The following is a 6,180-nucleotide window of genomic DNA, read 5'->3' as shown; positions in this document are numbered from 1 at the left end:
TTTGCCATCAATTTAGAATATGAATCATGAAGATACAAGTTCGTCATTGTCAGAAATGCTGCTTTGATAATGCCAAATTATTTGGCCTCTGTACCGACCTAGCCACAGTCCGGAGAAGAGTCATTTTGATCCCGAAATGTCTTTCTCCACACATGCTGCCAGATCTGCTGAGTTTCTCCTGTACTTTCTGTATACTTTTGAGTTTCAGATTTCCAGCATCCAAAGAATTTTGCTTTTAACGTTTAACTAATCTCATGAGGTTCACAGACTAACAGGAAACACTTCAACTGGGGTCTTAAGGGCTGGTCCAGTGAAACAGAGAATGTTGGAGGAACGTAACAAGTCTTGGAATATCTGTGGAGAGAAAAATCAGTGTTAATGTTTCAAGTCCAAAATGACTCGATTCCTGCTTCAATTCTTTTCAGGAAAGTCTATTGCATGAAATGCCAATGTTGCATTTAACTGGACTGCCATTTATGGCACAGATGGAACTATTTGGCCCTTCAAATTCATTCTAGCCCCATGGGGAGCAATGGAGCCAGTCCCACTGCCCTGCTGAATCACTGTAGCATGTTGGCTTATCTCCTTCAAGGTCATCCCCTTTCTTTCAGGAATAAACAATGTGTTGTGATTGAAATGAGGGCCAGGTAGATATCCTTGACTATGAGATCCTTGATTGGGGGTCATTAACCTGGGCCAATCAGGGAGCCTTGGCTGACAGATAAAAACAGGAGTGCCAGGGAGTCTCCTCAGCCTAGGGACTGGCTCTGAGCTGCTTGGTCAGAGCCCATGTAAATTAAGAGTGACTTGGTGATGGGATACTGGCCTCTGTGGAGTTGTTTCACAATGAAAACATTCTCTGTTCTCTGATGTAGGCATGGTTTTATAGTTTATAGAATCTCTTTGAGCCCACGAGTAGGTGCCGTGACACATCATTGCCTAATTTTGGTCTGAGACATTTAGCTTATCAGGAGCCTGGAAAGGAAGGTCATCTTTATAAACTAGGCCAAATTAAATTGTAAGTTTGTTTATAAAAGAATAATTTAGGATTTTTCTGCCCAGAGACCACAATAGAGATCTCTGTTATCAATGGGGCTGATTGTTTTCCTTTATACCTGAGTAATTCATTTGAAAAAATATTGTATCAGAATAGCAAAGCAAAAGGGAATAACAGCAGATGATTTTCTGTTTTTCACTCTCTTTACTCATGTTTATGTGTGATTTCTTTACAATAAACAGAATAGAATAAACTTTCCCCAGAATAATTACATCAAAAGATAATTGCAGTTGATTACCTGTGGTCTCTTTAGAAATAAAACGGTGTGATTCCCTGGACTGATATTGATTGTCTCAGGAGATCAAAGAGGAATTCTCCAGATTTATTTTCCTTTATTGGATATGGATTTTCCTCCGTTTATATTGCTTCTCCCAGGGACTACCAGAGAGAAAGAAAGCTTTATATTTATAAAAGGCTGCCTTTCATGTCCACAGGATATTCCAAAGTGCCTCACAGCCCATCATAGAGTGGCTACAGGATAGAAGATGCCATTCGGCCCATTGTGATTGCCTGTTGTCTTTCTGCATGCCAAATGAAGAATCTCACGCCTCGCTATGTTGAATTCCATTCATCATTTATTCGCTCACTCTGTTACCGGCTTCCTGCATTTTGGTGCAATTCTCCATATTATCAGCAATATTTCCAATTTCCTCTAACTTCAATGTCCAAATCACCTCTGTAGAAAATTGCTGTGATGGAAAGACAGGTTAATTGTGGAATTTTGCGTACTTTTAAAAAACCTTAACTGCTGTGATGACTCTGGGAATAGCCTGGTTTGATTTCTAGTGTCCTACCTTAGTGACAATACACCTAATTCTAGTTCAGCAAGGCGTGATAAACACCCAGTACAGACCAATCAGAATACCTCACTGTTGAGCAGAAATATTTGCATTATTCAAGGTTTCTTAGAGACAAGAAATTTCGGAACAAAAATTGCTGAGAATTTTGGCGAGAATTTCCAAAGCTATTCAGAGGTACAGATGAATTGAAGCGGGGATATCACCTTGCTCTGCAAGAAGATACTAAATCCATCTGTTTTTACACTCCCAGGAAAATTCCTCATCCTTTGATGGGAAAAGTAAAGTCTCAGTTAGACTGTGTGATTGAAAGTGTGATCATAATGCCGACAACAGAACTGACACAATGGTGCTCTGGGCTAGTAACTGTTCCCAAGACGAAAGGAGAACGAAGATTGTGTGTAGATCTTGTTATAAAATAATGTTTTGCCTGGATACCAATCAGTGGTGGCTTGTGCTTAGGTAGATTGTTGCTACTGATCCTCCTTCCTTTGCTAGTCTAAAAAGCCATTCAGTGGTTTATGATGGAGGATGGACCGTGAAAAAGTTACAGCAGATTATGTTCATGTCTTTGATAACAAGATGTATTTTGCTACATCTCAATAATTATATGCAGGTTGCAGTAATTCTTAGGCTCATTAACTTTTACTAATGTGAGGTAGAGAAGACTCTGCAATAGGAAATTCGAACTGATTGTCCAATCAGAGACTATGAGACTGGGCAGACTCAGTATAGCTCAAGCATTGACTCTTTCAGAACAAGTGTTCTAGACATCAGATCTCACTCAGTTTAACAAAGGAGTTCAGGAGGGAAATCCATTCTATTTATTTAGTTCACTCTAGTTTGGCAAAATGTGAAACAAGCATGTATTTTATTCACAAAGCTGGATGCCAATTGTGGGTTCTGACCAGTGTGACAATCAACATAATCCCAGAGGATAATGAAGCTTCTCTCTCACTACAGTCATAGCACCATACAGCATTTCCCTTCATTACAACAGTGACTACACTTAGAGTCATAGAGTCATACAGCATGGAAACAGACCCTTCGGTCCAACCAGCCCATGCTGACCATAATTCCAAACTAAACTAGTCCCGCCTGCCTGCATTTGGCCCATATCCCTCCAAACATTTCTTATTCATATACTTTACTAAATGTCTTTTAAATGTTGTAACTACTTGCACTTCCTCTGGAAGTTCATTCTGCACAAATTACTCTCTGTTTAAAATAAAATTGCCTCTCATGTCTTTTTTAAACCTTTCTCCTCTCACCTTTACAATCTGCCTTCTAGTCTTGAAAGCCCCCACCCTAGAGAAAAGACACTTGCCTTTCACCTGAGATGTTGCCCTCTGGTTCTGGATTCTCCCACAAGGCAGAACATCATCTACACACGAACTCTGTCAAACTCCCTAAGAGAGAATAATTAGTATGTGAAGAGAGAGAGATCACCAACCCTGCAGCTGAGAGCTGTTTTTGAGTTTCTACTACATACAGATACAAAAGATGGAATGTTACACTATATAAGGAGTTGAAGAGCATTTCTTAAGAAATAAGGAGCAAATAGTCTTCAGGACTGTATATGCACAGTTACCACGGTCCAGATGCCTCTACTTCCTCAGGAAGCTAAGGGAATTCAGCATGTCTGTAAAGAGCCTCATCAATTTCTATAGATGTACCAGAGAAAGCATTCTATCTGGGTGAATCACCATTTGGTACAGCAACTGCTCTGCCCAGGACAGTAAGAAACTATAGAGAGTTGTGCACACAGCCCAGTCCATCTCGCATAACAGCCTTCCATCCACTGACTCCATCTATACTGTTTACTCCCTCAGAAAGGCAGCCAACATCATCAAAGACCCCTCCCACCCCCTTTTCACCTCTTCCAACCTCTTCCATCAGGCCGAAGGCATAAAAGCTTAAACGCGCGCACCAACAGGTTCAAGACCAGCTTCTTCCCCGCTGTTATTAGACTTCGAGGTGGACCTTTCAAATTTTAAATTTAATGTTGATCTCGCTCTTTGTGCACCCTCTCTGCAGCTGTAACATTGTATTCCTCACTCTGTTCTATTACTCCAATGTACTTTGTATGGTATGATCTGCCTATACCACACACAAAACAAAATGTTTCACTGTAGCTAGGTACATGTGACAATAATTAATCAAATCAGATCAATGTGCAGGTAGCAGAACTGTCTTCAAGCATAGGATGAAAGACTAGCCATTTTTTATGTTCCTATTTTTAATTTTTGGAATTCAATCCTTTTGGCAAAGCTCTGGCTAATTTACCTACCACTGACACAAATCTAATTAGCTCATCGTTCTCTGGATTTCATCTCCCTTTTTGAAGATACGGTCCGACAAGAACCAAGAAAGAAGTATTTCAAAGGGAGAGAAATCATTATGTGTGTCACTGTGGGTCAGTCCCGCAGACTCCCCTCCCCCTTAGTGCCCGCTTGTCAAGTTTAGTCAGGAACTATTGTATGAAGAAGCAGGCGAAACACTAACAAATAGAGGACATTTCTGCCAGCTGATCTCTTGTCATGACAAGAAAGTATTCATCCATACTGGACAATGTTCCTTGGGAAATATTTCATTGTGGTATGGCCCAGGATGTCCTAGAAAAACTTAAGCTTCAACTCATTCTTTCTGGTATCAAACATATTTGGTATTGCATAACAGGGATGACAATTTCAACAGGGGCTTCATTTAGCTCACATTCATCATTCCTGCACACTCTGCCTAAACCATTTACAGTTTAATTTCAAATTAAGAAACGCTGATCATTTTTGTTATCTCTGACAGCTCAAAATGTAATAACAGACTATGTTTCAAGTGCATTTATGGTTGTAAGCCTCAAGGAAACATGATACGTGGGAGATGTGAAGTGCTCAACCCTTGTAGTCTCCAGGCAAACTCATTGAACACTTATGCATTTGCAGATGGCTGATTAATTGTTTAACATTTCATAATATTAATGCAAAATGGGATTTTTTTCATGACATTTAGCATGCTCTTTGAAATTAGGGGGCAAGTGGATGAGGCCTTGGTTGTAATAATATAATTCTGAACCCGCGCAGAATTGTTTACCTGTACAGACTGCATCAATCGATCCCACAAATAAAATATTTAGATTTATTGCCCATTTTTGTGAGCAAGTTATTTGCTTTCCTATTTTTATTCTCATTAAGTTCCACTTCTAAATGTGCACAAACCCTCATCCGTAAGGGGAGTTGAAATGCTTACCTGAGGCCGCTGTGTATGAATGGGGTGGGGGGGTGCATTTCACAATATTCTGAACCATTGCAGATACTGATTTTTCTTTCTTGATAACGCCATTATCATTTGGCTGAAATAAGAATTTTGTGCTCACTCATCTAACATTTTGTAACCTGGTGGGATAATGCAGCTCTGAAGGAGGCCATGCAGGATAATGAATCTCTCAGACTGGCCCCACTCCCCCAAATTTCACTCATTTCCCACAAATTCCCACTCATTTCTCCTGCAAGTATTTGTCCATTCCTAATTGAAAGCTACTGTTGTTGTCCATGTCCATCAACCCGAGGAGGCAGTGCGCTTACATTCCCAAACACTGGCTCAATATCATGGCCTCAGATTGTGTCCGATCACCCCTGGCACTTACACAGATTGCTGCGCTGAGTCAGTGCACTGGCATCGCGCCCTCGGTCTCTGAGAATATGGATGATACGATTCCGAAATCAAAGGCCCACCCATTTTCCCAAAAATAGTCAATTCATGCGTTTGTTTAAAAGTCGTATTTCTCCAATACCCACTTGACCTTTCGCATGCGCAAAGGAAAATTGCTGGCAGTAAAGGATGCCAGGGAAAAGGAGGTGGCACAAGGCTGGGCAATGCAGCCTGCAAACGGGTTAATGGTTGCAGCAGAATCTGCTGCTGAGGATGGCAGTGTTTGAGCTTCTGCGGACCTTATTTGCTCTGCGTTTTTTTTAAAAAAGGCCAACGGGAGAATTAAGGAGAGGATGCGAGGGAACTGGGGAGGGTGGGGAAAGGCCTATAAGTTGCTGGCTGGGAGTGACTCATTGTTCATGGCCTAACTCTAACTCTTGCCCCACCAGAAGTTCAGGGTGAGATCCCAGACTGGGTGTGGAATCCCACCGACGACACCCCCCCCCACCTCCCCCAACACACACCCACCCACACACACACACATGCACACACACACACCCACAGACACACACGCACACACACACACACACGCACACATGTACACAGACACACACACGCACACACGTACACGTTCACACACACACACACACATTCACATACACACACACACACTCACATTCA

The sequence above is a fragment of the Rhincodon typus genome, chromosome 21 (genome assembly GCF_021869965.1).
Source record: "Rhincodon typus isolate 14 chromosome 21, sRhiTyp1.1, whole genome shotgun sequence".
In the NCBI taxonomy this organism is placed as follows: Eukaryota; Metazoa; Chordata; class Chondrichthyes; order Orectolobiformes; family Rhincodontidae; genus Rhincodon; species Rhincodon typus.
This window is presented reverse-complemented; position numbering follows the sequence as displayed.